Below are 27940 nucleotides of genomic sequence, written 5' to 3'. Positions count from 1 at the left end.
ATTAGACAGTCTCTTTCAATATGGAGCATCACTTTAACAATAGACAATTTATGAGAAGACCTACATATCGCCTAAGTGGTTGTAAACCTTAGCTGTTCAAAGTCTTAAAAGTACATGATTTACGTCTTTAATTTGTATTATGGTACTTAAAGGTGTCTCGCCTTTAGGTGCCTTAGTGCATTGGTGCTTAATTACAATTGCTTAAGCTGCATACCCTAATCTTCTCCTAATTGTTATCATGATAGTGTGTTAGTCTTTACCCTTTGTTTCTACCTTTATATGTCTAAAGTTTACAAGCTCTATGCTTTGTCCGGATTGGTTATTTTTTGAAAAACAAGTTTTTCATATACAATACTACAATAATACATAAATAAAAATAACCTCAAAAATACCAAAATCAACTTCAAAAATACCAAAAAACACAAAAAAAAAACAACTTTAAAAACATCAAAAACATAAAAAATAACCTCAAAAAACACCAAAAACATAAAAAAATAACCTAAAAAAAACCTCATTTACAGTAACAGTTTTTCACATACATTATTATAGTAAAATATTTCAAAAATACCTTAAAAAATAGCCAATCCAAATGGAGAACTAATTGTTTACCATGCCTCATTTAGTAAATGTTTATGGCTTTAATTTACTCTATATAAAAGCCTCAAAGCCTTTATGAATAGTAATGAGCAGCATTTATGGGCTCGTTATACCGTCATTGCGTCGAACGTTTGGGCTATTTCCATCATTTTGCAGCTGTTAGTAGTGGTGTTTCAGACATGAAGCCCACCAGCCTCTGCTTCTTTTTCTTCTCCGTAAACTCATCATAAAAAATCCCTTATTGATCTCCAATATTACATTGTCCTAGCTCCCTCAGTTTGGATCTCGGCTTTTCCTTTCCCTTATCTGTAGGCTGGATTCGCCGGCCTACCTTAAGTTTATGGCCAGAACACTGCAAATTTTCCTCTATCATCTTTACAGCTGACTGCCTTTGAAGGTCTCAATTTGATTGGCAAAGCACGACAACTGGACGGATCACAATTCCTTATTTCGCTACTTGATTAGTGTTATGATTTTTTTTGTGACTTTAAAATTTTGGTTTCATGTTTTGTGAAGCTGACATAGTCTAAACAAGTCCATAGAAAACCAAGTAGGAACCATTAAAACCCAAGTATTAAGCATGTACTTTCTCAAATACTTGTGAGAATTTTAGCAAGGATTTGCATAATTTCTGGAAATAAAGAATAGGAACCATTTGCAGAATTTCAGAAATTATCGATGCTGCTAAGTTGGTTATATTACCAATTAAGGTGCTGTTCGGCAGGTTTCATTGCCTTTTTTTTTTTGAAAATTTTGAAGCCTCCCTGCTCGATGGATGCTACTGTAGTTGCGCATATATAGCAGAAGTTCAAAAGAAAACAAATCAGTTGTTAATTAAAACTCTAAGCAACCCAATCACTATTTTCTCTAATGGCATCCTCTTAAATTGATAGATTAAGTGTATATTCTTTCTTATTTATACACACTCATTTTTTTCATTTTCAGTAAGTCAATAACCATGCCAGAGTAGCTAGCAAAACTGGGAAATGGGCCTCACAAGTTCCATTTTGCATAAGTTGGTGTAAATTAACAGTTTATGTTCAATTTACATCAAATTGCCCTTAACATACACTAAATGATAATAATCAACTTATATCAAAGTGTACTTGATTTACACAAAATAATAACAAATTAACATACACTGAGCTGCACCTGATTTACATTAAACTAGACCTGATTCACACCGAAATCCTACTAATTTATGCCAAAGGTCAACATATACAAAATTGTACGAAACACAAATTGCGAGGCCCGGATCCGCAAAACTGTATGCTGACACTCCATCCTAGGAGATGATCCATATCCTAAGGTTACTGGAACTCTAGAGGTAGCTTTGTAAACTCCAAATCTGAATCTGTGGACTGGGATGATTAGTTGGGGGTATCTCTGTTAAAGTTGTTTGAAAATAAACCTGGATGAAGCAATGCCTAAGTACAACCTATGGACTTGGTAAGAAATTAATGAGCCAAATAATAATATAAGTTTCCTTTCACTCAAAAAATTGACAGGTGCCGAACCTGTGCAATAATAAATAAATAAAACCTAACTACCACCTGAAGCGGTCAATAATCAATTCTAGTACTGGAGCAGGGACTCTAGGTGTGCAATGGGTTACTTGATTCACCCTGTTCCCGAAGAGTTTGCTTAATCCGATATACTTGAATTAATTATTTAACTGAATTCACTAACTAGTAGACAGTAGTAAGTAGGGTCGTCTCCTCAAGAACTAGTGAGAAATTTGTTTCTTTTCAAGTCAAGAGTAATGGAGGGTTTTGGGATTAAATGCTAACTAAATAAATTAAATGCAGAAAATAATTAATTAAAAGAAATAATTAGAGAAAATCTAGCCAAGGGTACACTTCAGAAATGGTTCATGCACTGATCATCGATTCACAGATAATTCTAACATTTATTAATAGATTGGTTATAGTTGTCATGCATGTGATAAACAAATAACCCTTCCTTAATTTATCGATAGCTAAGGTACGATCGTTAGCTATTTCTCTAACCCAAAAACAACCCTATGTACGACTGTAGGATTTAATTTATAGGTTGCATTAATAATTAGAAAAGCCCAATCTTAACTAACAAACACGCTACGAGGGTTTGTTTAAATTAGATTGTATGTTTCCCTGATATAAACCCAATTACGCCAGTTGCTACTGAGATAGAGATAACGAACAATTATGGATTCAATTATCCCTATTTAGCAGAATAGCCTATGTGAATAATTAAATATTGCGCAATATTCAATCATACACAAAAGCTATAACAATTAAAAATAAAAAATATATAAATACCAATAAATGGAGGAAACAATTAAAATAATTTAGATCTCACAGTATTTGCCGAACCAAATCTTCAATTGTCCCCTAGACTAGAAGTATGAAATTAGTTCTCCACCATGGAGAGGAAGAAAATGTTTTTTCCTTGTCTCTTGCGGCCCAAAAAGAAGGAAAAGAAAAAAGAATATGGCTACTAGTTTGCCGCCCTTATTTAAAAAAAAGAAAAGGCCAAAAAAAAAACCTAAAAGAGTAAAAGCCTCCCTAGAATAAAGCTTGCAGAGCCGACCATCTCCAATTGATCTCCCGTGGCCGAATTGCCTTATTGATTGGTTTCCAATCAAATTTCTAAAAAGTTTTCTATTACACTTCAATTTCCTAAAACTCTCATTTTTCTTGAGAATGATCCCGCAAAATAAGGTAAATCCCCACAGCTAACAAATTAGGAATTTGACTTGGATTAGGAAACTGCCCAAACTCAATCTCGACTTTCTGGCCTTGAATGTAGGTCCCCAACGTATCACCATCAAATTAACTGAAAAATTGTCACTTTTAATCACGTTTTGCTCCTTTTCCTGCAATTGGCACCATTAACCAAATATAAATAGAATCCGACAATTAAAATAATATTTGGCTAAAATCAAGGGAAGAATAATTATAAATTTAGCAACAAATTATGACTTATCAATTTTTTTCACACCTAACCATGCTTGTCCTCAAGCATAAGAACAACAAAGCAAACAAATAAAATTCAAACAATAGCTATTGCTCAAATCTTCTATTGCCAAGATACAATTAAAACATATGTCAAGTATTAGTGGTAATTTTTCAAGCAATATCTCTCCAATTAGCTTTCAAGATTAAGGACTCTTTCAATTTATGACTAACTAATCTAAGAATATAAAATATTCAACCAGCATCCATAAGCAAATGGTTCGACTATTAAGCAAAATCTCAACATTAAAATTCATGGATCAGCGGGCTAACAATTCATTCAAATACTTCCACATTTTTCACTATTAGCATATATTTTTTCTTTTCTAGAATATCCCCACTTGATTGATTTTTTTTTCTTCAGGGGGAATGCTTAGTTTTTAGCCATTCAAGCGTTTTGACGCAAACTCCGACATTGGCCAAATGAAGGAGCCCGGTTACTCAGCCATCATCGCTTAAAAACCACATACTCATAGCTATCGTCGCTTTTTGACGCAAAAGTCGACACTTGTGATGAAGACTCCCGGTTACTAGGCAACGATACTAGCGGAGTATAGCCTAATACTATTCATAAATAAGCACAAAAAAAAAATTAAATACCACACAAACCCGCTCCATTTCTTAAACATGGAGAACTAAGATTAATAGTTGAACCAATTTGCACAAAAAAAATGCTAGACAAATATTTACAATACTTAGAGAAGTTAACCAAAAAGTGTAAAAGTCACAAAATCTCAAATATTCACCAAAAAGATACCCTTAAACTCAACCATGTCATACTTAATACTGTAGAGTGTAAAATCTCAGCAATAGAAAAATTTGAAACATCTAACCATCATTTATCAGTAACAGTCACAACTATGCACAAGATAGGTAAAAATTGGATGAAATTTGACAAAGTCGAACAAAAAAATCCAACAAAAATGCCTACACTTGCACTTTTTCAATATATTATCAATATACTACTCCCCCCACACCTAAATCTTACATTGTCCCCAATGTAAGCAATAAAGAATAAAATTCAAAGCAAAAAGGGACAACGAAACTTCCCTGATCATCAGAGGGGGGTTGTGGCCCAACTGTAGGTGAGAGGCACAAGACATGTAGAGCTTGATGGTAAAACTGATGATGATGATGAAGGCTATGATCGGCAGCTAAAGATGTCAGGTGGCTCATGATAGATGACGAAGACTTACGCGCGATGAGCAGCGATAATCAGAAACTGACGACCCATGTTGAACAACGCAATGGTGGCGGTGGAATTTGAGGTCCTTTGGTTGCGGTCTTGCGGTCGAAAAAGAAAAGAAAGGAATAAAAAGGAAAGGGAAAGAAGAAGAAAAGAGAGAGAAAGAAAGAAAAAGAAAAGAAAGGAAATTTTTTTTTTGAAACCACTGTGTTAGACGTGGGTACGCCTAACTGCTCTTGAATCTTCTGACCAACCCACGGAAATTAAGCTCCTTAAGTGTGACAACTTAGATTAGGCACGCCTAACTACTAAAGAATTTTCTGACCATTTTTCAGAAATTGAGTTTCTTAGGCGTGACCACGTGGCGTGGGCACGCCTAACTACTATAGAGTCTTCTGACAGCAAACGAGAATTGCTTTTCTTAAGCGTGACCATCTGACGTGGGCATGCCTAACTGCTGGTTAGTCTTCTGTCCGCCAAATTAAAACTTCCTTCCTTAGGCGTGACCACCTAGTGTGGGCACGTCTAACTGCCAGCTTCCTGCCACAAAAGCAACAAATCAGTAAATGCAACTAACACTTAACAAAAATTCCAAAAAGCATAAGAAAACTAAAATAAAGAATCTTGGGTTGCCTCCCAAGCAGCGCCTTTCTTTAATGTCTTTGGCTAGACATTGTCTTGTTTATTCGTGGAGGATAAAATCTTGTAGCTCGCTTCAGTGCTTCATCTTCTATGTAATCCTAATAGCCCTCGTAAATAGAGTAATTCTTGAACACACGAGTTACGGTCTTCCATGGACTAGTAGATGGCGTCAAACCATCAAGTAATGACCTTAAGTCTTCACTCATTCCTCCATCACAAGCATTTACTGGTTCAAGATATTTTGCCGTCGTGACTCTTAACTTATTCCTGTCATGAAACTCAAAATTTTCTGGTGTAATAAAATCAATGTCACTAACAGGAATTAAAGAATAAAAGTCAGGAGTATATTGATTAAGGAATGGAGGAGATGTCACCGCATTTGGAGATTGTTTACTGGATTCATCCACTTGAACCATTTGATGTTGGGGTCTCATGTCTTGCACTTCAACTTTCTTTTCAACTGCATCTTTAGATCCTCCTTCTTGCACCATGTCATTTGTCAGGATAATTACACCCTCATCTTCTTCATGGTCGATAATAGTTGTTGAGGGCAATTCTTCACTCATTTGAGAAGTCAATTGCGTTATCCTAGATGTCAATTGATCCATTTGATCTGCCAGGTTACGTATGCTCCCTTGTGTCTCCTGATGAAAGTTCATTGTCACCTGTTGAAGTAGATGTGTCTCCTGTTGAAGTTGATGTGTCTCCTGTTGAATTTGATATGTATTAGTAGCTATTAATTTAACTATTTCTTCAAGAGACATACCTGACATGGGTGACGGTTCTTGAGACTCTAGCTGTTGAGAATCTGTTGGCCTTTGTTCATAATTAAAATTGGAATCATCCCACCATCCTTGATCATACCCGTTTGAATAAGGGTCATACCACGTTTGATATTGAGGCGAAAAATTTCTAAAAGTATCTATTGGAGCACTTAGACCATCTTGAAATGCAGGGCATATGTTGGTTGAATGATTTGAAGCAAAATAAGTTTCATAATTTGCAACAACCCATTGATCATTAGAAAAAGCACAAGCCTCATAACCCTTTCTAGAAATAAAATCCAATCTATCACCAAAATATGGAATGTTAGTAGCCATAAACTATATATAAAAAAAATAAAAACAAGATAAATTAAAAAAGAAACAAATTAATCAGGCACCAGTCCCCGGCAACGGCGCCGAAAATTGACAGGTGCCGAACCCGTGCAATAATAATAAATAAAACCTAACTACCACCTGAAGCAATCAATAATCAATTCTAGTATTGGAGCAGGGACTCTAGGTGTGCAATGGGTTACTTGATTCACCCTGTTCTCGAAGAGTTTGCTTAATCCGATATACTTGAATTAATTATTTAACTGAATTCACTAACTAGTAGACAGTGGTAAGCAGGGTCGTCTCCTCAGGGATTAGTGAGAAATTTGTTTCTTTTCAAGTCAAGAGTAATGGGGGGTTTTGGGATTAAATGCTAACTAAATAAATTAAATTCAGAAAATAATTAATTAAAAGAAATAATTAGAGAAACTCTAGCCAAGGGTACACTTCAGAACAATGTACAATATTTAGATGTTCTGTAACTGATAGGGCATGTCGTGATCCGTAGTGATAACTTGAGCTAAAACCACGCAAACTTTTATTTTTCCAATAAAACCAAAAAAATATCACCGAACATGGCACCGAGTATGCCCATTGTTTCTTGTTGGTCCACCAACGTTGATGCTAAGTCTTCCCACAATAATGTGACGGATGGAGACAAATAAATGTGGCGAGGACTTGAAAAACGATCTGGTGTCCCATGACAAATTTGTTGTGCATTAGTGCATATAGTTTTGAAAAAGAAAATGAGATATACTTCTATGAAAAGATAAAATATTTTTTGGTACTTATTTTGTAATTTTGTTAATAATCAATATCCATAATTAAAAGAATGGAGACACTAGTAAAACATATAGGTAAATCATTAGGAGATCCATGGCAAACAGTTATCAATTAGTACCCAATCCATGTAGAAGGAAAATGAAATAATTTCTTTTTTTATTTAGATGTCCATCTGAGAGAAAATATTCTTAGGTCCCTTAAACTCAATTTAGTAAGAAAATGTACATATAATCTCATATTTAGCCTTAATTGTGGATATTTGTTACTTAAAATTGACCGCAATTGGATGGGAACGGCTGCAACGAGGAAAGGTTTCTCCCTTCATATTAGTAACGAGTTCATTACTTCAAACTATTTCAGTTTGCATTTAGATTGAATGATTTGACGAAGGATTTGAAAATTTTTCAAAATATATTTGAATTTATAAATCATCAATTTTTTTAGTATTTAAAATGTATTTTGATAATTGGTGAATTACAAATCTAAATACTTCTTAAACAATTTAAACTACTAGAACAATTCAGATGAATTTGAAATCCTTTGTTAAATTCCTTGGTCTAAACGAAAAGACTATCATTAATGAATTGGCAAATTATTCGGATAGCCACTAAATTTTTTGAATAGTCAATATTTGTCCACACAACTATTATTAGTATATTTTTACCCATTAAACTATAAAAAAATGTAAATTTTGGGTAATTTCATCTAATTTTACTATTAACTCTGCCAGATCTTAGAATCTGCATTGTTCACGAGACATCCTATTAATTGTTAGATCTAGTAGAGTTAATAGTGAAATCAAACGGAATAATTCAAAATTTATATATTTTTTAATTCAGTGGATAAAAAATATATTATTAATGATTGAGTAGCCAAAACTCGATTATTCTAAAAGTTCAATGGCTACCAGGGTAATTTGCTCTTAATCAACACTAGTTTGCATTGGACTTTTGGTCAGCTAATTTAGTTTAGAAAGATGTTTCTAGGGGCGGGCACCGGCCATGTATCTGCCTCGTGTACCAATTGGCTGACTCGATCTGTACCTTAGACATTTTTTGACCCTTATCCACCCTAACAGGTACTCGCCCTACCTTGCTTATCATTTAATTTTTTTTAAAAAACTTATACCAATTTAATTTTTGTATTTTATATATTCATCTAAAATTTAATAAAAAGTCTCCCACCAAGAAATAAACATGCAAAGAGAATACAAGAAAAAGAAAAAAATTCAAAAAATTCAAAATCAATGAAATTTTGAAATAAGTTAAACTCTTTTCTAAAAAATATAGGATCATGATTTCTACAAATAAATCTTGTGGACAAATTATAGTCTCCCATATTTGTAATGTAATTGTTTAATGAAATTACTTATTTACCTCTAAAAATATTATGTTGTGGTATGTGTATAAAAACAATATATGTGTGTGTGTGTGTGAGGGGAGGGGAAGGGGCGGATTGGGTACCTGTGGCTTTTTAATTTATGTGATCCTACTCCGTCCCGCATCTAAGTGTGCATGTGATATTCTTTTGATCCGGTCAAATAATACAGGGCCTGTTTGAAACCTGAGTTTTTTGGGAGTTTGTTTAAAATTTACTGTAGTGCACTGTAGAAGTTTTTGAAAAAATTTTGTAGAAGTTTTTGTAAGGTGAAAAATTTTGTAGAAGTTTTTGTAAGGTGAAAAACTTTTTTTTCTTTTTTTTTCCTTTTCTATTTTTTTTCTCTTTCCCTTTCTTTTTCTTTTTCTTTCTTTCCTTTTTCTTTTCTTTCCTTTCTTTTTCTTCTTCTTCTTCTTCCCCGTTACCTCCGCCACCCCCAAGCAACCGCCACCCCTCTCCTCCCTTTCCCCTTCTCCTCCCCTCCCCCCGCCGCCCCTCCCCCCGCCGCCCCTCCCCCTCTGCCCTGCCTTCCCCCTCTCCCGCCGCCCCCCTCTGCCCCTTCCCCCTCCCCTCCGCCACCCCAGCAGCATTGCCCCTCTGCCCCGCCACCCCCGCCTCCCCCTGTTCCCTTCCCGATTCTCACCATCTTTCTTTTCTTTCTTTTTTTTCCCCACAGAGAGGTGGGAATGGTGCTGGACGTAGAGAGAAAAAAAAAAGACAAGAGAGGATGATGGCAGGGGAGGAAGAGGGGGAGAGGAAAAAAGGGGGAAAAAAAAAGACCGGCACCGGCACCGGAAATACCGGAAATTGGCGCGAGAACCGGCGACGGAGCCGGCAATGGAGGTGGTGGTGGGGGAGGAAGAAGAAGAAAAGGAGAAGGGAATTTTTTTTTGTTGTGTTTTGGATATTTTAAATGTGTAGCTTAAAAGCTTTGGTAAGTTTTTGGGGGTTCCTGTAGCACAAGTTGTTAAAAAACTAGTATAATAAAAACTTGGTAAAAAACAGGGCTTCCAAACAGGCCCCAGATTAGATATCCTAATTTTCAGGTCCAATCGGATTAGGTATGGCGAAATTTTGAGTCAGCGGTTGTTTTTGTCCACCTGTAATTGTTTCTGCATTGACATATGGGCCAAAAATGTCACTAAAAGTTCTCTACAAAGGCCCATGTATCCAAATCATATCATGGGTCTCTAGAAATTTAAAAAGTTATTTGACAAACAATTTTTTCCCCTAAATGCCACGATTAATTGTCAAGTCAAATAAAGAGCTTTTTTTTTAGTGGTCTTGGGGGGTTTGGTTGGTTGGGATTTAATCATCTTTTTGTCGTATTAAGAAATGATTTGGCAACATTAGCAGCAAAAACTTGGGTAATTATTAATCTCAGCCATCAAATCCAATTCATAACCAACTGAAACCAAACACGTGGACATATTTCCAATACAACTCTTTTGTATTAACTGCCTAATTCAGTTGGAAACCTTTATGGTAGGAACCTGCCTATGGTAGGAATGCCGGCAGAGAGCGACACGTGTTGGGGGCAAAACGGTCCAAACGGAGACGTTAAATTGTTGGAGAGCGCGTGCATAGGGAATCAAGTAGAAGCGTGTACGGATGAAAGCAAACAGCAGACTGACTTCCGTACTATTTTATTGCAAGTCTTTCCTTTGTACCAAATATTTGGTGACCCCACTTCTTCCCCATAGCGTCTGAAGTAAGCTTCAACTTTGGCTTTCCATTATTGAAGTTCGGCTTCCACTATGGACCCGAATACCGGATGGCACAATGTAACTACATTCATTTTATATTCATTTTTACATGACATATGCATGTCATTCTTTTTAGTGGTTGCACCTTATATTCGTGAACTATCTGCAGAAAAAAAATAAAATTTTAGACTATACTAAATTTGTTATACCAAACATGTTATTCTTATTATTGTATTATTTGTTACGCCACTTTTCTTATTTTGTTAGGTCTACATTAATACAAGTTTAATTCTTATTATGTCTCGTGTATCAGAAAATACATATTATCTTATTGACGTTGATACGTCCAATAGGTAATCAAATTGATGCTAAAATTTTAGAATGAATAAGTTGCTTTTGCATAACGGTTGTAAAGGTTTCTCGAGACTTTATGAATTATTCTTCTTGCATTTGCAAAAACAATTGCAGAAGATTTTTTGTAGGGGAAACGGAGTTAAAACTTGCTATAGGTTACTTTCCTGTATTTCAATTTTATCCTAAAGGGTAATTTGCTGTTCAACCTAATTTTATTCCAATTTTATCAAACTAGTAAATTAACTTATGAAAAATAGTGAAGTGGATAATTTATGGAGGCAAGCCGTAAATAGTGGGTGGTTAACTGTAAAACGCCTTTATGTTTATTTTATTTCGATAAATAAATTTGTTTTTGAGAAAATGGTTACTCTTTCCTTATAATGCAGGAAAGCCATAAACAGCGACTGTTTTATTAGAAAACGGGCTTATTTTCTTTTTTTTTTTCGAAAAGAAAATTTGTTTTTGGAAAAATGAGTGTTAAAATAAATTTTCTTTTGATCTGATCAATAAATTTTATCTAGACATCCATACAAAAATTTATTTATCGGATAAAAAAAAATAAACCTGTTTTTGAATACAACACTAGCTCTTTATGACTTTCCGCCATTATAAGAATAGAGTACACATTTTTCCATAAAAAAAATTTATGGATAAAATAAAATTCTGCATAAACCCATTTTTCAATAAAACACTAGCTCTTTATGACTTTCCTCCATTATAAGAACACAGTGCCCGTTTTTCTCATAAAAAATTTTATTTATCGGATCAAATAAAAATAAACCCGTTTTCCAATAAAACACTAGTTCTTTATGATTTTTTTCCATTATAAGAACAGCGTACCCATTTTTCTATAAATAAAAAATTTTATTTATCGGCTAAACTAAAAATAAACACATTTTTCTATAAAATACTAGCTCTCTTTGACTTTCCTCCATTATAAGAATAGAGTACCCATTTTTGCATACAAAAATTTTATTTATCAGATAAAATAAAAATAGATCATTTTTGAATAAAACACTAGCTCTTTATGGCTTTCCTCTATTATAAGAACAGAGTACCCATTTTTCATAAACTAATTTATTTATTGGATAAAATAAAAATAAATCTATTTTTCAAAATAAGCACCAGTTACTTATAGCTTTCCTCCATAAATTATCTATTTTCTTAAGTTAATTTATTAGCTGGATATAATCAGAAAAAAAATTAGGTTCAACAGCAAATTACCCTTTACGATAAGATTGAAATACAGGAAAGTAACCTATAGCAAGTTTTAACTCCATTTCCAATACAAAAAATCTTCTGAAATTCTTTTTGCAAACGCAAGACACCTAATTCATAAAGTCTCAAGAAACCTTTACAACCGTTATGCAAAAGTAACTTATTCATTCTAAATTTTTACTATCAATTTGATTATCTGTTGCACGTATCCACCTGAATAGGATATTATGTATTTTCTGGGACACGAGACATAATAACAATTACACTTGTATTAATGTAGACCCAACAAAATGAGAGAAATAGCGTAACAATTAATACACTAATAAGAATAATAGAGTTGGTATAACAAAATTAGTATAGTCCAGAATTTTTTTTTTCTGCAGATAGTTCACGAATATGAGATAGTCCATAATTTTGAGAACTCTAAAATATATATTACAGAGATTTTTTTTGTTAGGATCCAAACACGGAATAAATAACTATTGAGATATCAAGTGCACAATAATTTAATGGCAAATAAGTCACAAGCATGAAAGATAAACGACACACAATATTTAACGTGGTTCGGCTCCACCATTGAGCCTACGTCTACGGAGAGAAACCTGTTCTTTATTATGAGAGGAAAACCCTATACAAGAATACAACTTGAACCAAGCCCAACCCTTGTATACCATCTCTCATCTCCCAAGAACTCTCTCTCACACCCCATGTATAAGGCTATATGATGCCCCTTGTGTCTCCTTGTGTGTTTCTTTTGTGTGTTTCTCTGTGTAGTATGCCAACCCATCTATTTATAGGGAACATTACTGCCAAAAAATCAAATAACAATTGGAAACCAATACTATTTCCTAAACTTGCATAGAATAACTTCTAATCCTAAACTAAATAGAATATTTCTTGACTACTACTTCAAGTAACTAAAACCAATTAGAAAACTAGTTACTTTCACACAAAATAAGAATTCTACCTAAAAGAAATTAAACCAATTTCCTAACATTTTTAAATATACGTTAAAGTTTATAAAAAAAATGCTAATCTAAATGCAATCAACAATTTTAGAGGTACAAGACAGGAGAAAGATTTTTTTTTCTAAAAATGGAAGAAAATAAATTGGCTATAATTTATTTTTTTATATTATAAGTTTTGATATATGAGTATGACATAATATGTTTTGTTGGGTACTGATAAATTGATTTTTTTTAGAAAACTCTTCTCACCTTACCACCCAACCTAACCCTCTCCTTAAATGCGTTAACAATTTCTCTATCATGTAAATCATTATAAATTAAAATTTTTTCAACATGTTAAACATGCACTTCTTTAAACTTTTTAATCTATATATATATATTATTCTGTACCACAATATATAAATATATACAATATATAAATATATACAATATTATTTTAATTTGAAATATAATCCCGTGCATAGCACGGGTCAAAATACTAATATATATGTATTGCAGAAGGAATTTTGGATAAGGAGCTTTCCAAATTGTCATGTTGTATGAATACTATTTTATTACAATTTTACATTTCTAAAATTAAGAAATGTTTACCTGACAACTAATCCTATAACTGGTCGTACAAATCCTATAATCATGCTCATGTTTGTCCCACATTTCCCTCATGTTTTCCCTTCTAACCCATAAATTAAAACTCCTAAATTTTAACTAACAGATAATAACCACCCATGTAAAATGATATCTGCAAATTTCAATTAATGTCTCACATTTACTGCTGATTTTACTGAGACTAATAACTAACAGTTATTACTGACATTCACATCTTACACTTATCACAATACTCATAGTAATAACTAACTGTTAATTTAAGAAATTCGTAACTAGGAAAGTCACATATCCAAAATTTAGGAGCATGTTTCAATTATAATTTTCACAATTCAACGTATTTTATAGTCATAATATAGTTTACTCTCACAATCATTTACAAAACTGATGCTCACTAATCCAATTCACCCATTTCATTTTTCATCATATAAATTCAATACAGTGAAAAAATTATGTTTCATACATTCACCATAGATAAATCTCAGTTACAAACATTTCAGTCAGTGACAAAGCCAACATTTTATTTTAGAGGGACTAAAATGGGTACTCTGTTTTTATAATAGAGGAAACCCATAATGAGTTACTGTTTTACTGAAAAATTGATTTATTTTTATTTCATCTGATAAATAAATTTGTTTATGCAAAAATGGGTAATCTGTTCTTATAATAGAGGAAAGCCATAAAGAGCTAGTGTTTTATTCAAAAACGAATTTTTATGCTTTTTATCCGATAAATAAATTTGTTTATGTGAAAATTGGTGTTAAAGAGGTGGTATTTGATGAAAAAATGATACTTTACGATACCAATGGATAACAGTTCAAACACAATCATAGATTTGACATTTTAAATAGTGAAGAATCGGTTCCGTTTGGATTAGATATTTTTCGGGATATTTTTTTAAAAACAGCACTATAGTCCTTCAAACATGAACTACAAGTATTGTACGTATCTACTATTATTTTCCCTTTTAGACCATTCCTTTTGACTTATGTGCTTTCTCGTAGAACATTTTCATTCATTTTTTTAAAAAGCAAAAAATATTAATTAAATATGTACAAATCGAAAAAAAATACTATTTTAATTATTGTCACTTTGCTCATATGTTGCAAGACTGATAAGAAAACCGTGAAGCGTTGCTATTTTTATGAATGATAACTTTTCCTGTAAATGGCTAGCTCTTTATGGCTTTCCTTTATTATATGTCAATGCACCTGTTTTTAACGACCATTTTACATCTCATTTATTTAGTACTTTAAATAATGATATTCAGAATGTTTCTTTCCCTTTTATACCAACTACTTTAACTTGTGGATTTTTGTGCTCTGAGGAAAAATGTTTTCACTTTGTTTCTTTTAAAACTCCAAAAGAAAAAATTAATTTCCCTACAAATTTCAAAAATACTTATTTATTCACATACGATCAAGTATGTATACAAGTATATTAACAGTACATACTAAGTAAGGTACTCAGTTTTAATCATTAATAATACATTTTAGTGTTATTTCAAATAACACTAAAATATGGCCTTCGTATAAGTTTTTTAAGCATAATACAATATTTTAGCCATACATTAGCATATTTTTGTCATTAATCAAATTAACTATGTTATCAGTAAAAATCACTATTTATGTATACAAACAAACTTTTACTTCAAATAAACTTACACCCTCAAAAGTCAAAAGTATATTTGCGATATACTTTTGTAATTTATCTCTTTAAAAAGTATGTTTCATATTACTTACAATTTACCTTTTCGATTGCAAAACTTACTAATTTATTACGTTAACTTACTATTTTAGATGAGAAATTTAATCCCTTATTTTTACCTATAATCCTATTCAAGTGGATAGGTCTAACGGGTTATCAAATGATCGCTAAAATTTTTATAACCAATTACATCATGTCTAAAACTATTTTGTTTACCGTAACGATAGTTATGAGACCATTTTACCGGATGCTTAAGCTGAACACTTGGGTACTAAATTTATATGTGTATATAAATATATTGAAGGCTTCAATATCTTTGTGTTTCGCGTTGCTGTTGAACTACTACGTTTACCTCTGCTCCACTTTTCCTTCTTTCAAGTTATTATCCCTGACACGTGTGACATTTACATTTATTATTTGTTAAAACTTAAGTACCTTCTTTACGCATATTTCTTTGTCCAAGGCATTTCCAATATTTTTCCGTTCCTAACAGGTACAACTGCAAATGCATAAATGCCAGTGGTTCTGACGTGTAATTACCCTTCCCTGCCCCAACCTACTGATTTGGAAAACGGAAGTCCGAACTTGTGCTTTTTTTGCTTCTGGCCAAAGACCAAAATTTGAGATTTGCTCTTCACGCGTTCTCCAACAATTTAACATCTCCGTTTGCAATCCATCCACCTGCAACACGTGTCGACCTCTGGAGGCCTTCCTACCATAGGCACGGTCAACGCGTTCCTACCATAAAGGTATCCTAATTGAGTTCCCGGGCTCACTTTCCTATCATTTCTTCAGTCATTGAGAATTTCAGACACTATATAATTAATAAACACATGAGCCCCCTTCCCCAGCCTATAAATGGAGAGTTTCAGATATAGAAAATAGAAATTTCAACGTACGGAATATACAGAGAAGTTGAAAGAAAGCACAAAAAGGAAGGCAAAGGAAAGTACACTGCTCTAGTGGTGGCCGGTGGGACTAGACTGGTGCTGCTGGTGTTGCTTTGCAGAGGCTTTCTTTTTGAAAGAAAGAAAATACCTACCTTCTCTTCCCCTACCATTTGGGGTCATATCTTTCAAGTAAGCTGCTTCTTTTAACTTTATAAATATGCATTTTCAGCAATTTTGCTTCAATTTCGCATCGACCCGGATCCAGAAAATGGCTTATTTTTCTGTTCTCCAAGTGTGATTTGTAGATATTTGTAGGTAACGAAAATTTTTGGTTTGTTGGTTCTTGTTTTTGTGCTGAGAAATTCAGTTTTGGGGGGCTTTTAAGGGGTTTCTGCAGAAAGTTGTAATCTTTGCTGTAGGCTGTAGCCTGTATGATTTGCATTATTAATGTGTTGGTGTTAGAAGGTTGAAGATGAGCAAAAAGGAGGTTTTTTTTTCTTTTTGTAACGATAACTGATGGTTAGGAGAAGATGATGGTATTGCAGTGATAGTAGATTCTGCATTTCTTTTTTATTTATAATTACCAATGGATATATGTCTATGTAGTTGTTAAAAATGTGACAATTTGATTAAGCTGGGAGTAATGGTGGTTCGAAATATCTATTCTTTCTGTGGTGATATGAGTTTGATGTTGTCCTTCTTGGTGCGAATGTTATTGGGTAATCAAGCAATTCTATTGTTGAGATGAATGAGGTTGAGCTTGATTGAAAAAAAGGTGGAGGCTTGAAGAGCTATTTGTGTTATTTCAATCTGCATTTTTTCCTTTACTATCAGATATTTGCGCTGGAGTGGATAGGGGTACCGGGCAACATTACCATGCCATCCTTGAGTCGAGAACTGGTTTTCTTAATACTACAGTTCTTGGATGAGGAGAAGTTCAAGGAGACAGTCCACAAGTAAGTTTTGTTCATTTATTGTAAGACGAAGTCATTCATTTCTTGATTCCTGTTTCTACTGTTGTTGGAAATGAACGAGCTGATGAAATAGAATAAAGCATTTTATTTTTTCTTTTTTGTTGTCAATGTGCTTGGGAGGGAGGTTTGTGAGACTGAATTACAACTGAATGTTATTCTTCTATATGATTTGGGGAACGGTGAAAGTGTGAAAAGACTATGTACAAACTGTCACTCTTCCTAGAAAGAAAAGAAAAATAAAGATTTGCCATTTTCTGAAGTTGGATTTAATTAACATGAAGAGTTTGTACAATACATGTTAATTGAAGGAATTTATTAAATGACTCTATTAGTTTAAATATGAAGACTCTTGGCATGCTTGCTTCTGAGTTTATGGTAGAGTAGCATGTAATATTATTCAGGTTGGAACAAGAGTCTGGATTCTTCTTCAATATGAAATATTTTGAAGATCAAGTTCAAGCAGGAGAATGGAAAGAAGTTGAATGATACCTGAGTGGGTTCACAAAGGTTGAGAATAACCGCTATTCAATGAAGATTTTCTTTGAATTACGAAAGCAAAAGTATCTTAAAGCTCTTGATAAGTAAGATTTTATGTCAAAGAGCAGGGAGTTGCTGAGTTATGATAAAATCTGAGAAGTTATGATTATTCCTTACCTTACTATGCAGGAATGACAGAGCAAAAGCTGTTGATATTCTTGTCAAGGATCTTAAGGGGTTTGCCTCTTTCATTGAAGATCTCTTCAAGGAGACTACCCAGTTATTAACTCTTGAGAATTTTAGGTAATCAGATTCAGCATTTGAGCCATACAATACTTTCAGTTTCTTTGTGCCTTTTGAATTATCTTGTGGCATTGTTCTAGACAGAATGAGCAGCTTTCCAAATATGGGGACACTAAGTCTGCACGAAACGTTATGCTGGTTGAACTGAAAAAGCTCATAGAAGCAAATCCATTGTTCCGTGATAAGCTCACATTTCCAGCATTCAAAGCTTCAAGATTGCGCACACTGATTAATCAGAGGTTACGCTGCTATCTATGTATCACTATCTGATTATAATTAGATGTGAATATGTAGGATACATCTTCATGTGTCCCTGTCTTGTATATTAAGTGGCATTGTTGTAAATGTTAACTTTGAATGTTAAATTACTGATTTAAGGTTTTAGGGAAGTAGACAGTATTTGTTTTTCTCATGGTTCCTGCTTTCCTTAGTAGGATATTTTCACTGAACTTTGTTTCTTTCTGCAGTCTTAATTGGCAGCATCAACTTCGTAAGAACCCCCGGTCTTTTCACTGATCATACTTGTTCGTCTAGTAATGGAGCTTGTGCTCCCCCACCTTCTAATAGTCTCCTTGCTGGACCTGTACCTAAACCTGGGACTTTTCTGCCTCTGGGAGCCCATGGTGTAAGTTAATGATCTTCTTTATATCCAAAATTGGCTATGCCTTTTGTTTACCTTGTCACTATTCCAAACTGTCTTCCTGCAGCGATTCCAACGAGTTGTTTCACCTTCTCCAAGTGCCATTGCGGGGTGGATATCTAGTGCTAACCATTCTGTACCGCATGCTGCTGTTGTAGCAGGTCCTCCAGCTATTGTTCAGGCACCTGGTGCAGGTCAGTTTTCAAATTATAACTGCTGGTACTGGATGATGTTTTGGGTTAATAGACTATGATTACCTCATGCCATGTTTTTAGCCACCGTTCTGAAACATCCGAGGACTCCACCTGGTGCTTCAGCAATGGACTATCAAACTGCTGATTCAGAGCATTTAATGAAACGGCTTCGTGTTGGCCAATCTGATGAGGTTTGTATAAATGAAGAAGTTTTGGCATGTTTTGCATGATTATGATCTGTTTATTTGATTCCTTGATGGGTGCAGTTTTTCTAGTGACCATACATGCTGATACAAATATTTTTCTAGGTTTCCTTTTCTGGTTCTACTCATTCTCCTAATATTTACTCGCCAGATGACCTTCCTAAAACTGTTGCACGTAACCTGAGCCAAGGATCTAATGTTATGAGTTTGGACTTCCATCCTCAGCAATAGACTGTTCTTCTAGGTTGATTCTTCAGAGACCTTCTTTTACTTGCATTGAGCTTAATCATGTGAAGTTACCTGCTACATTTCTGAATTAACCAAATGTCATATATTAATTAAGATTGTTTATGATAGCCTCTCATCATTCTGAGCTTTAAGTATTTTGCTGGCTACTCTACCTGGTAGTTGGAACAAATGTTGGTGACATTAGCATATGGGAAGTTGGTTCCCGAGAGAGGTTGGCTAATAAAACTTTCAAAGTTTGGGATATCTCGGCCTGTTCAAGGCAGTTACAGGTCTGTATTTATGATACTTTAACCTGTCGCTCCTTGACTAAGGTGCTTAAATCTTAAACTAGTTATTGTCTATTAATTTTCCAAATTTGTCTCGTAACATTACAAAAACCTTAAATGACTCTAGACAACTCTGGTGAAAGATGCTACCGTATCTGTGAACCGATGCATTTGGGGCCCAGATGGATCTATACTTGGTATTTCTCAATTTTTCTACTTGACCTTGTCAAAATTCATTAGGTTTATTTAAAACACATATCAAATTCTGTTGTCATTTGGTTTACTAGGTGTTGCTTTTTCCAAGCATATTGTTCAGATATATACCTACAATCCAGCAGGCGAATTGAGACAGCACTTGGAGGTATGTTGGTTTTAAACTGTTTGCTGTGTCTGTTTGTGAGTGGTAATCGTACAAATGTCTGATTGCTGATTACTGCTTGGATTTTCTAGATTGATGCTCATATCGGCGGTGTAAATGACGTTGCTTTTGCTCATCCTAACAAGCAACTGTGTAGTGACTTGTGGGGATGACATGATGATCGAGGTACTAATCTTCCATGAACATCTTAGTGTGGTTTTATTTTATCTATTTTCATGGATCTATCTATGACAGGTTCGGGATGCAGTTGCTGGCCGCAGGCTGTTTATATTCGAAGGCCATGAAGCTCGTGTATATTCTGTCTGCCCTCATTATAAAGAGAATATCCAGGTAAGACCTTAAGGGTGATATGCTGACTGTTTTATTCTTTTACAAGGAGGTGTTTCTGACATCTGAATTAATTTCTGGGTCATCTTGAAGTGTGGCTGTGAAAAAGAATCATATCTTGATTATTTGAGTCCTTCGACGTGACATCATCATAATAAATCAGTGTTTGTTTGCAGTTTATTTTCTCTACAGCTATTGATGGAAAGATAAAAGCATGGCTTTATAATTGCTTGGGGTCTAGGGTTGATTATGATGCTTCCGGACTTTGGTGCACAACAATGGCATATAGTGCTGATGGAACCAGGCAATTTCAGAAGCTCTATGCTGTTTAATCGATTCCAATTTGATGCTCATAATATACTTACACTTGGTGTATATTTCTTACCAATAGATGTGACTTCATCTTACGCTATTTTTTCTTTTTGGGGTTGAAAGTATAACACGTTTTCTGCTTCTTTCAATTACAATTGCTTTTATGATAGTTTTAGTTATTGCTACTGTCTCTGTAGACTATGCTGTCACCCTATGTGCTTTTGGCACAGGATGCACTGTCATCAAGTCTGATAACATTTGAACATTATCAGGTCCTTACCATTATTAACAAAACAAGTTCTTAAATATTCTTCTAAAACTTCTGGAACAGCTGTGTATTTTGAGATGCCTAATTTGTTGAACTTTCTAATAATAAGGAAATAGGTTCTTTCCAATTCTTGTAAATTCATATGGTGGTATAATTCTTTGGCAATGGCATCAAAGACAATTAAGATGCAAGTTATTTCTGCTTAAACATTCATGTAACCCTCGAGATGTTCTTCTGAAGCCAAAATCTAGCATGGTGAAAATTAGCACTCTGTGTTCTTTTCTTTTGCATACTTTTCCCTTGGAAAGCATTGGCGGTTTCTGTTCTCTATGACTTTTTTATTTTCCTTTTTTGATTTATCCAGTTGCTTCATCAATCTGTTATTGCTTCAGATTATTCTCTTGTGGGACGAGCAAAGAAGGTGAATCCCACCTTGTTGAATGGAATGAGAGTGAAGGAGCTGTCAAGAGGACATACTCTGGTTTTAGGAAACAGTCTTTGAGTGTGGTGCAATTTGATACAACAAGGAATCGTTTCTTAGCTGCTGGTGATGAGTTTCAGATTAAGTTTTGGGACATGGATAATAACAACATGATTGCTTTCACCAATGCTGATGGGAGATTGCCTGTTAGTATCTCTTTTGAAAACAACCATATTTTGTTGATAAGCCTTTTACTGCAACTTGGCAAATTTAAAATCAATGATAAGTCGTTGCAGGCAAGTCCTAGACTGAGATTCAACAAAGAAGGATCATTGCTTGCTGTTACAACAAGCGAAAATGGAATCAAAATATTGGTGAATACAGATGGACAATACTTGTTGAGGATGCTGGAGAGCAGAACATTCGAGGGATCCAGGGCTTTCTCTGAACAAGTCAATGTTAAAGTAGCTCCACTTCTCTTTTTATTCGTTTTCTTTTTTTGCAGAAGGGCATCACATGATTTATGTCTTTGCATTGTTCCCTGCAGCCTACAATTGCTGGTTCTTTGGGCCCTATTGGTCATGTTGCTGCCCCTGTTGCTCCAATCCTTGAACGAACCGACAGAATTCAACAGTCGTTATCCATTGGAAATCTTGTATTCTGTTTTTCCCATTTTATTGTCTTTAAAAACTTGTCTTTTAATTGATGATTTCTGTCTGTACATCCATCTTCAATGTTGTTGCTGTGCTCTGTTTGGCTCACTCATTGATCTGACTCATTTACAGCCTACCATGGAGGGAAGCACAATAGGCTATAGCTGATGTCAAACCAATGATTTCAGATAATGCTGATAGAATTAAATGCTGGAAGTTTTCTGATATAGTTGAGGCAAATCAACTCAAGACGCTAAGGTTGCCTGACCCTCTGGCTACTAGCAAGGTATATGCATGGTACATGGGTGGGATCCTCACTTTTATTGAAATAATTTTCGTTTTCTTGGGAAAGCATTCATTGTAGGACAGAATTTGATTGCACAAGTCAACTTAACCCAGCCAGTGAACAGCATAGCATATCCCACTTCCTGTTTTATGTAACATGTCCCGGCAACAATTTAGCGCTTCCCAACCAGTTACCCTATAGCCAGTTGGCCATTTCGCTAGATGCATTCAAGCCACCAGAATGACCAAACCTCTCAATCACAGATTATCTCCTTTCTAAAACCTTAAACTTATTCCAAAGGCATAAGGATGAGAAAAGTGGAGAGAGAGAGAGAGAGAGACGCTGAGTTAAGGTTATTGATGTATATGCATTCAGGTCTCCTGATGAAAATGTATTTATTGTGCCTGGTGTTGGTGTGATGTCATGATGTTCTAAAAAGTTGAATGAGGTATTAAAGTGCTGCAATCAGAAGTTGAGGGGATATCAGTAATAGTGTGTAAGTCTCAGTGTTAAATGCGATTATCCTATATTTTATAGAATTTCTTGCTGTGTGTAATGCTTTGAAAGTTCTTTATCAACGGATACCCTTGGTACTTTTATTTAGCAAGAAATATGGGAATTACGGATTTTGCGTTTGCTTTAAACAAATTCTGGTCTTGCGCTTTTGGCGTTGGGCTCTAATGCTCTTCATAGGCTCTGGAAATGACAGTGCAGTGAATGGAATCTTTCTGGAACGGTTGGATTTTCAGCATGTTGTTTCCATTTCTGTTCTTTTTTCCTTCAGTTTAACCTTATCTGATGTGTCCCATTTTTTGTATTTTTTTTCTTCCGTGTTGTATGTTCTGCGCATATCAGTCTACTGCATCCATCATTCCTCAGATGTGGCAGCCAAAGTAGCAGGGCTCTCATGTCTAATGATCTAAGTGAAGCCAAACGAGCAGAAGAGTCACCCGCATGCATTGCTTTATCAAAGAATGACTCTTACGTCGTGTCTGCATCTGGTGGCAGGTCTCTTTGTTCAATATGACGACGTTTAAGGTCTGTTGTTACCCTCTGCACCTAATGCCATTATGTTTATGGGTCAAAGTCCTCTTTTGCTTATCTGTCATTTTTTATGCTCGGGTTGTGTTTTGATTGTGTCCATTGTTTGCGTTGTCTGACCTTTGCACGACCTCTGCTGATGGTTTAAGATGACAAGTCCAATCCCTTGAATTTTGGTCAGGTCATGACTACTTTCATGTCTCCACCTCCAGCAGCTACCTACTTGGCATTCCATCCTCAGGACAACAATATTATTGCCATAGGAATGGAAGATTCCACTATACAAATATACAATGTCAGAGTTGATGAGGTAGATTTTCTTGTCATCCCTTTGGATCTGTGAATATTATCTTATTTCAAAGTGTTGATCATGTTGCTTATTTAAAGAAATTGTTTGTTTAGCACTTCAATGGCTTTTAGATAAAGATAATGATGCTGCCGCAGGATGTTTTGAAAATGAAAGTTTTTATGCATGATTTTTGTTGCAATCACTTGACTAATTTTCTTTGTCTACCTCAGAGTATATCTTTTGTTGTTGAGGCAGCCCCTTTGAGTCCCTAAACCTTCCACAATAGGTCAATTGTGGATTATACTATACCAGTTTGAGCCTTACAGGAGGATTTCGTGCTTTGTTATCTTGAATGTGGCATCATTTGGAGGCCCAAATCACCTATAATTTCTAAAGGTCCTCAAATTTAAGACTAAATAGGAAATTAGGAAGGAAAAAAACTTATATTCTGTTTGGTGATAGTCAGATTCTGGAGTAGGGGCAAGAGCCTGATTTATTAAATGACAAAATTTGAGTAAATTGACTGGAATCAGATCCGGTTCCTCTTCCTGGTCCTTTCTATTAAATAAGAATTCATGTACAATCTATTTTTGGTAAACCCCTATATATACTTGATTGATTGACCTAATATACAGCTATGGTAACTGATTTTCTATTCTAGGTAAGAAATATATACAGATTTTAGCCATAATGTCTGTCATAATCTGCCATAATCTTTCCCATAACCTCTGTCATATAATCTGCCATAATCTTTCCCATAATATCTGCCACAATCTTTCCCATAACCTCTGGCACAATCTCTGCCATTGATACCATTGATATCCCCCCTCAAATTGATGCTGGCTGATCAACAAGCATCAATTTGTCAACAAGAAAGTGATGACTATTTTTGGAGAGAGCTTTAGTAAACACATCCGCAATCTGGAGATCAGTGGGGATATGCGGAAGAGAGATGACCTGAGCATCATATGATTCACGAATAGAGTGACAATCCACTTCAATGTGTTTGGTACGCTCGTGAAATACTGGATTAGCCGCAATTTGAATTGCACTAGTGTTGTCGGCATGAAGCGGTGTAGACCCTTTTTGAGGAAACCCGAGCTCACCTAACAATCCACGGAGCCAAACAATTTCAGAGCATGCAGAAGACATAGCACGATACTCAGACTCCGTAGAAGACTTAGACACCCTGTCTTGCTTCTTGCTTTTCCAGGAAACGAGAGAAGTACCAAGGAACATGCACCAACCAGTAACTGAACGTCTAGTATCAGAACAACCAGCCCAATCAGCATCACTATATGCAATCAGGCGAATAGGAGAGTTTGCTGGAAAGAAAAGACCACGAGAAGAAGTGCCTTTCAAATAGCGAACAATGCGGCAAACAGCTGCCAAATGAAGGTGCCGAGGTGCTTGCATAAACTGACTAACTTGTTGAACAGCAAAAGAGATATCAGGGCGAGTAATAGTCAGGTAGTTTAGACTACCCACCAGCTGTCGATATAAAGACGGATCAGAGATAAGATCACCTTCATCATGACGATACTTAACATTCACTTCCAAAGGGGTATCAACGAATCGACCATCTTGAAGACCAGCCAAAGCAATTAACTCCCGAATGTATTTGTGCTGGGTTAAGAAAATACCGGTGGAACTAAAATATACCTCAAGACCTAAAAAATACTGTAAAGAACCCAGGTCCTTCATATGGAAACAACGTTGAAGATGGTCTTGAAGTTGAGAAATCAATGCATAATCAGTCCCGGTAATAACAATATCATCAACATATACAAGAAGTATGACAATGCCTTTAGATGTCTTGCAAAGAAACAAAGAGGAATCATACTGGCTTTGGACAAAGGAGAAACCAAGAAGTGTGGAACGAAATTTATCAAACCAAGTACGTGGAGCTTGTTTCAAACCATAGAGTGATCGTTTCAACTTACAAACATCACCTGAAGGTGTGGAGAATAACCCTGGTGGTGGAGTCATATAAATGTCTTCTTTCAGATCTCCATGTAAAAAGGCATTCTTAACGTCCATCTGTCGCAGTGACTATCCCTTAGAAGCAGCAATGGCAAGAACAAGTCGTACCGTAGTCATCTTTGCTACAGGAGCAAATGTCTCCTCATAATTGATTCCATATTCCTGTCGATTACCAAGGGCCACCAATCTCGCTTTATGTCTATCAAGCGTTCCATCGGACCGTAGTTTAATGGAATAGACCCATTTACAGCCAATGGGTTTTACACCAGTAGGACAAGGTACGATGTCCCAAGTATGATTCTCCAAAAGAGCTTGAAGTTCTTCGTCCATAGCTTTTACCCAACATGCATGTTTAGTTGCTTGAGAATAAGAGGAATGTACTGCAGTGTCAACTAAAGCGGTAGAGAAACCATACCTATCAGGAGGTTTGCTGATACGGGAAGATCGTCGCAGAGTCACAGAATCATCAGAAGTGGTAGGCAGTGGAGCAGGATCGGGAAGGATTTCTACTGATGGAGGTCGTCGACGTTGATAGACAATGCCAGGTCTAAATCGTTGAATTGGTGGAGAGATATCATCAAAGCTAGGAAGAACAACATTGTTGGAAGGAAAAGTGTGCTGCGAAAAATAGTACTCATGCTCAAAGAAAATGACATGTCGAGAGACACGCAAACGATTAGCAACAGCATCATAACATAAGAATCCTTTTTGAGTGGTGCTATATCCCATAAAGGCACACCGAACTGACTGAGCTGCAAGCTTGTGGCGCTCATGAGGTGGTAGGTGAACAAAACAAACACAACCAAATGTGTGTAGCATGTGATAATTAGGATGTACACCAAAAAGACGATAATAAGGAGAATCAAAACCCAATTGTTGAGAAGGCAATCGATTAATCAAATACACAGCAGTTGACAAAGCTTCAACCCAAAATCTAGGGGGTACAGAAGATTGTAAGAGTAATGTTCGAACCATATCCAACAAATGACGGTTTTTACGTTCAGCCACCCCATTTTGTTGAGGGGTATAAGGACATGATCTCTGAGATACAATCCCTTTGCGTTGCAAGTAGGCTTGGAAGTCATGTGACACATATTCCCCACCATTATCAGACCGTAAGATCTTAATACAAGTGGAAAACTATGTCTCAATGTAAGCCACAAAGGTTTGAAAAACAGTAAACACCTCAGCTTTAGTGCGCAGGAAATATATCCATGTGAACCGACTATAGTCATCAATGAATGTCACAAAGTATTTATACTGCGCATGTGAAATGACAGGAGTAATACCCCAAACATCACTATGTATTATCTCAAAGCATGCACTAGCACAACCAACAGAAGTAGGAAAAGGTAACATCTTACTCTTCCCCAATTTACACACAGAACAATCAAGAGATGATGCATGAGCAAAACCTTGATCTTTAGCACCAAGAAAACCATGCTTTATTAAATCAAATAAAATGACATTATTTGGATGACCCAATCGTCTATGCCAAATTTCAGCCTTATTGTCAACAATCATAGAGGCTAAAGATAAAGTTCTAGGAACAGTAAATTGCAATGGAAATAATCTTCCCACTCTAGGCCCCTTCGCGATTACCTTCCCCGACATCTGGTCCTGCACAAGACAACCACCACGAGAGAAATGTACATCACAATGATTCTCCACTAGCTGTCCAACAGAGATTAAATTAGTAGACAACTTAGGAGCAACAAATACATGGCGAAAAGAATGTCCAATATCACCAATAGCTGTAATTGGAAGATTACTACCATTAGCAATCTGAATATTTTGGCAACCAGTATATGGCCGCAAATTTTGTAAAAAATCAGATGAACCAGTCATATGATTGGTCGCTCCTGAGTCGATAAGCCAAGTAGATGAAGCTGGCTTACCTTGACCTTGAAGTCCAAGGGCAGAAAATGCAGTAAGAATCATCTGCTGGACCATTTCTGGGGTCAGAACAGTCTGGCTGGTGGTAGATGTAGGACCAATAACAGGAGCATCTGGAACAGTAGCTTGAAAAGCTTGGGCTCGCCTGTTTTCCGGACGTGTAGGACATTCCTTGAGAATATGTCCACTTTGCTTACAGTAACTGCAGAATTTCTTACCACAATTGCGAGCAATATGGCCAAACTCCTTGCAGCTGTAGCACTGCATTTGTCCCTTTCCTCTATTCCTTCCTTGTGCAGCATAAGCAACATTGACAACCTCTGATGTCCCACCAGCTGCACTTAGAATTGACTGTGTAGCCAATCTTTGTTCTTCCCGTAACAATTCACCAACACACACATCCAAAGAAGGAACTGGATTTCGATTCAGCAATCCACCCCGAGCAGTCTCAAATTCTGGCCTCAGTTTCATCAAAAACTGATCACGCATGCTAACGTGATGAACTTTTTAAAAGCTTGCTAAGGCCTCCTTAGGTATCTCAAAGTAGATGATATCAGAATATTCACCCCACAGATTTAGAAATGCAGAATAATATTGCTCAATAGAGAGATTACCTTGACTGAACTTACTGATATCAAGTTCAAGCTGAAATCGT

General features: G+C 35.6%; 1 pseudogene; it reads left to right on the top strand.

Annotated features, from left to right (window-relative positions):
- The first annotated feature begins 17000 nt into the window (after positions 1–17000).
- The window catches only part of LOC113780182, a 42012-nt pseudogene continuing 31072 nt past the window's right edge, over positions 17001–27940 (top strand).

This window comes from Coffea eugenioides, chromosome 8, assembly GCF_003713205.1.
Source record: "Coffea eugenioides isolate CCC68of chromosome 8, Ceug_1.0, whole genome shotgun sequence".
Taxonomy (NCBI): Eukaryota; Viridiplantae; Streptophyta; class Magnoliopsida; order Gentianales; family Rubiaceae; genus Coffea; species Coffea eugenioides.
The sequence above is the reverse complement of the archived record's forward strand: the minus strand, read 5'-3'. Positions and strand labels throughout refer to the sequence as shown.